Source organism: Triticum urartu, chromosome 1 (genome assembly GCF_003073215.2).
Source record: "Triticum urartu cultivar G1812 chromosome 1, Tu2.1, whole genome shotgun sequence".
In the NCBI taxonomy this organism is placed as follows: Eukaryota; Viridiplantae; Streptophyta; class Magnoliopsida; order Poales; family Poaceae; genus Triticum; species Triticum urartu.
Window position 1 is genome coordinate 66,935,744 of NC_053022.1, and position 6,041 is coordinate 66,941,784.

The window sequence follows — 6,041 nt, forward strand, 5'->3', positions numbered from 1 at the left end:
AAAACACAGCGTGTCCTCGGCCGAAATCGACTCCCTCCCCGATTCATATTCATACATGGTGGGCGCCAAAAACAAACTCTCGTCGGCAAATATTCGGTGTATGCGAGATTACCGTCCTATCCCCAACCGACTAATGTTTCTGTGATGTAGTAGAAATTTTAAACGGGGGCTAAGTTTGTAAATTTCCTCGCATTTGAGACAAGCGCGCCCTGAATACATGGTTCCCCCCTTCCTCTCTACCTCCCTTTTCCCCATTCGTACTCCGTGGGCGCCAAAACACCCTCTCCACCCCACCCTCCTCCGTCCGCCGCCGTCCGCCACCCCATCCACCACCGTGCTCCTCCACCATGCCAGAGCTGATACCCGACGCCGCCGTCCATTACAAGAGATCGACCTCTCTCATCCACGGCTTCGGACCAGGATCCTTGCATCCCGTCCTCTCGCTTCATCCCCGCCGTCGTCCACCTTGCCGGTGCCGCTTTGATACGTCTCCAACGTATCTATAATTTTTGATTGCTCCATGCTATATTATCTACTGTTTTGGGCAATATTTTGCTTTATTATCCACTTTTATATTACTTTTGGGACTAACATATTAACCGGAGGCCCAGCCCAGATTTGTTGTTTTATGCCTACTTCAGTGTTTCAAAGAAAAGGAACATCAAACGGAGTCGAAACGGAACGAAATCAACTGGAGAAGTTATTTTTGGAACGAAAGCCACCGGATAGACTTGGACTCCACATCAGGAGATACGGGAGGTGCTCATGAGGGTGGGGGGCGCCCCCCTAGGGCACACCCCCCTACCTCGTGGGGCCCCCGTAGCTCCTCCGACGTACTTCCTGCACCCATATATATCGTCGTACCCTAAAACTTCCAGAACGCACAATAGATTGGGAGTTCCGCCGCCAGAAGCCTCCGTAGCCACCGAAAACCAATCTAGACCCGTTCCGGGACCATCCCGGAGGGGGCAATCCCTCTCCGGTGGCCATCTTCATCATCGTGGTGCTCTCCATGAAGAGGAGTGAGTAGTTCTCCCTCGGGGCTGAGGGTATGTACCAGTAGCTATGTGTTTGATCTCTCTCTCTCTCTCTCTCGTGTTCTTGATTTGGCACGATCTTGATGTATCGCGAGCTTTGCTATTATAGTTGGATCTTATGTTTCTCCTCCCCCTCTTCTCTCTTGTAATGAATTGAGTTTTCCCCTTGAAGTAATCTTATCGGATTGAGTCTTTAAAGACTTGAGAACACTTGATGTATGTCTTGCCGTGGATATCTATGGTGACAATGGGATATCACGTGATTCACTTGATGTATGTTTTGGTGATCAACTTGCGGGTTCCGCCCATGAACCTATGCATAGGGGTTGGCACACGTTTTCGTCGTGATTCTCTGGTAGAACTTTGGGGCACTCTTTGAGGTCCTTTGTGTTGGTTGAATAGATGAATCTGAGATTGTGTGATGCATATCGTACAATCATACCCACAGATACTTGAGGTGACATTGGAGTATCTAGGTGACATTAGGGTTTTGGTTGATTTGTATCTTAAGGTGTTATTCTAGTACGAACTCTAGGGCTGTTTGTGACACTTATAGGAATAGCCCAACGGATTGATTGGAAAGAATAACTTTGAGGTGGTTTCGTACCCTACCATAATCTCTTCGTCTGTTCTCCGCTATTAGTGACTTTGGAGTGACTCTTTGTTGCATGTTGATGGATAGTTTTATGATCCAATTATGTTAGTATTGTTGAGGGAACTTATACTAGCGAAAGTCTGAACCCTAGGCCTTGTTTCCTAGCATTGCAATATCGTTTACGCTCATGTTTATCACTTGTTACCTTGCTGTTTTTATAATTTCAGATTACAAATACCTTTGTCTACTATCCATACACCACTTGTATCACCATCTCTTCGCCGAACTAGTGCACCTATACAATTTACCATTGTATTGGGTGTGTTGGGGACACAAGAGACTCTTTGTTATTTGGTTGCAGGGTTGCTTGAGAGAGACTGAGGGAGTCCTGGATTAGGGGGTGTTCGGGTAACCGGACTATACCTTCAGCCGGACTCCTGGACTATGAAGATACAAGATTGAAGACTTCGTCCCGTGTCCGGATGGGACTTTCGTTGGCGTGGAAGGCAAGGTTGGCGATGCGGATATTCAAGATCTCCTACCATTGTAACCGACTCTATGTAACCCTAACCCTATCCGGTGTCTATATAAACCGAAGGGTTGTAGTCCGTAGGACATCAACTCCATATACAACAATCAGACCGTAGGCTAGCTTCTAGGGTTTAGCCTCCTTGATCTCGTGGTAGATCTACTCTTGTACTACCCATATCATCAATATTAATCAAGCAGGACGTAGGGTTTTACCTCCACTGAGAGGGCCCGAACCTGGGTAAAACATCATGTTCCCTGCCTCCTATTACCATCCGGCCTAGACGCACAGTTCGAGACCCCCTACCCGAGATCCGCCGGTTTTGACACCGATATTGGTGCTTTCATTGAGAGTTCCTCTGTGTCGTCGCCTTTAGGCCCGGTGGCTCATTTGGTCATAAACAACGATGCCGTCCAGGGTGAGACTTTTCTCCCCGGACAGATCTTCATCTTCGGCGGCTTCGCTCTGCGGGCCAATTTTCTCGGCCACCTGGAGCAGATCGAAAGCTACGCCCCTGGCCATCAAGTCAGGTTTGGAAGCTTAAACTACACGGCTGACATCCGCGGAGAATTGATCTTCGACGGGTTCGAGCCATGGCCAAGCGCGCCACACTATCTCGAGGGGCATGATCTAGCTCTGCCCCTGGACAGTGTCCTGGAGGCCGCACATGCATCGGTTCCGACCCCTAACTCGGAGCCTATTGCGCCAATCGAGGATGAGCGGTTGGACGTCACCTCAGGGGCTGCGATCCCAAAAGCGATCGAGCCGAACGCTAGCCCCGCACTCTGCACGACCCGTGACTCCAAGGATCCGGACTCCTCCCCGGACTCCGAACCCCCCGCGCCCCTGCCAATCGAATCCGATTGGGCGCCGATAATGGAGTTCACCGCCGCAGACATCTTTCAGCATTCACCTTTTGGCGACATCCTGAATTCTCTTAAGTCTCTCTCTTTATCAGGAGAGCCCTGGCCGGACTACGGTCAGCGAGGGTGGGATACGGACGATGAGGAATTCAAAGCCCACCCACCACACACTTTGTAGCCACTGTCGACGATCTAACCGACATGCTTGACTTCGGCTCCGAAGACATCGACGGCATGGACGACGATGTAGGAGACGAACAGGAACCAGCACCTGTAGGGCGCTGGAAGGCCACCTCGTCATATGACATATATATGGTGGATACTCCAAAAGATGGTGATGGAGATGGAACAGTGGGGGATGACGCCCCCAAGAAACAGCCAAAGCGCCGGTGTCAGCGGCGCCGCTCTAAATCCCGCCAAAGCAAAAACGGTGATTCCGGCACGGGAGATAATACTACCCCGGATAGCGCCGAAGAACACCCACCTCAGCAAGATTCGGCACAGGAAGATGGAGAAGCCAGCCCTCATGAGAGAGCGGCAAACCGAGAGGTCGAGGATGATAACTGTACGCCTCCCTCCGAAGACGAGGCAAGCCTCGATGACGACGAATTCGTCATACCATCAGACCCCGCCGAACAAGAGCGTTTTAAATGTAGGCTTCTAGCCACGGCAAGCAGCCTCAAGAAAAAGCAGCAACAGCTTAGAGCTGCCCAAGATTTGCTAGCTGACAGATGGACTGAAGTCCTTGCGGCCGAAGAGTATGAACTCGAACGCCCCTCCAAGAGTTACCCAAAGCGCAGGCCGCTATCCCGATCAGAGGAGGAAGCACCTACATCACCAGCACATGACATGGCAGACCGGCCACCTCGCGGCCGCGACAGAGAGGCCTCTCAGCCCTCCCCCAAGCCATGCCCCGACGCCGCTCAACTAAGGCACGGGAAAATGCGCCAGACCTGCGACTCATACTGGAGGATAAGCCAAGACAAACAAGATCGATCTACGGATCGCGCAGGCGCCCTACGGCATGTGACAATGATCTTCACTCCGGATACAACAAATCCGGCCGGGCCGAACACAACAGACATAGCTCTTCCGAGCTGCGTTGTGATATAGCCCAATACAGAGGCGCCGCACACCCGCTATGCTTCACGAATGAAGTAACGGATCATAAAATCCTAGAGGGTTTCAAACCCGTAAACATCGAACCATACGATGGCACAACAGATCCGGCGGTATGGATCGAGGATTATCTCCTTCACATCCACATGGCATGCGGCGATGATCTACACGCCATCAAATACCTCCCGCTCAAACTTAAAGGACCGGCCCGGCATTGGCTTAACAACTTGCCAGCAGACTCAATCGGTTCTTGGGAGGACCTGGAAGCCGCATTCCTCGACAACTTCCAGGGCACTTACGTGCGACCACCGGATGCTGACGACTTAAGCCACATAATTCAGCAGCCAGAGGAATCGTCCAGACAATTCTGGACACGGTTCCTAACAAAGAAAAACCAGATAGTCGACTGTCCGGACGCATAGGCCCTAGCAGCCTTCAAGCATAACATCCGCGACGAATGGCTTGCCCGGCACCTGGGACAGGAAAAGCCGAAATCTATGGCAGCCCTCACAACACTCATGACCCGCTTTTGCGCGGGAGAAGACAGCTGGCTAGCTTGCAGTAACAACTTATCAAAGAACCCTGGTAATTCGGATACCAAGGACAAAAGTGGCAGGACACGTCGGAATAAGCAAAAACGCCACGTTAGCAGCGACAGCAATGAAGACACGGCAGTCAATGCCGGATTCAAAGGCTATAAATCCGGTCAGTGGAAAAATCCATTCAAAAAGAATACTCAGGGCCCGTCCAGTTTGGACCGAATACTCAATCGCTTGTGCCAGATACATGGCACCCCGAAAAGGCCAGCCAATCACACTAACAGGGATTGTTGGGTGTTCAAGTAGGCAGGCAAGTTAAGGGCCGAAAACAGAGACAAGGGGCTGCATAGCAACAACGAGGAGCCCAAGCCGCCGAACAACAATGGACAGAAGGGCTTTCCCCCACAAGTGCGGACGGTGAACATGATATACGCAACCCACATTCCCAAGCGGGAGCGGAAGCGTGCGCTACGGGACGTATACGCGATGGAGCCAGTCGCCCCAAAGTTCAACCCATGGTCCTCCTGCCCGATCACTTTTGATCGAAGGGACCATCCCACTAGCATCCGTCATGGTGGCTTTGCCGTATTGGTTCTCGACCCAATTATCGACGGATTTCATCTCACAAGAGTCCTCATGGACGGCGGCAGTAGCCTGAACCTGCTTTATCAGGATACAGTGCGGAAAATGGGCATAGATCCCTCAAGGATTAAGTCCACAAGAACGACCTTTAAAGGCGTTATACCAGGTGTAGAAGCCAACTGTACAGGCTCAGTAACACTTGACGTGGTCTTCGGATGCCTGGACAATTTCCGAAGCGAAGAGTTAATCTTCCATATAGTCCCGTTTCGTAGTGGCTATCACGCCCTGCTCGGATGAACCACGTTCGCAAAGTTCAATGCGGTGCCGCACTACGCATATCTCAAGCTCAAGATGCCAGGCCCTCGAGGAGTAATCACGGTCAACGGAAACACCGAACGCTCCCTCCATACGGAGGAGCACACGGCGGCTCTTGCAGCGGAGGTACAAAGTAGCCTTCTCAGGCAATTCTCCAGTCCAGCCATTAAAAAGCCAGACACTGCCAAGCGCGCCCGGAGTAACCCATAGCAGGACCACCTGGCACACTCTGAGCAAGCGTAGCAATGCGGCCCCAACCCCAGCTCTCGCGACATAGCAAAACCAGTACCTCGCGTACATAACTACGCCCTTGAAATACCATGGGCACAGGGGAAGGGGCAAAATAACGGCATGCCCAAAATACGGCTTAAAACGTACTAGGGGCTGCCGGATTCTTTTTTTAATTTTTTCTTACTTTCAGGACTCCATACTTCGGACGACCTGTTCGGCAATTCGACTGCC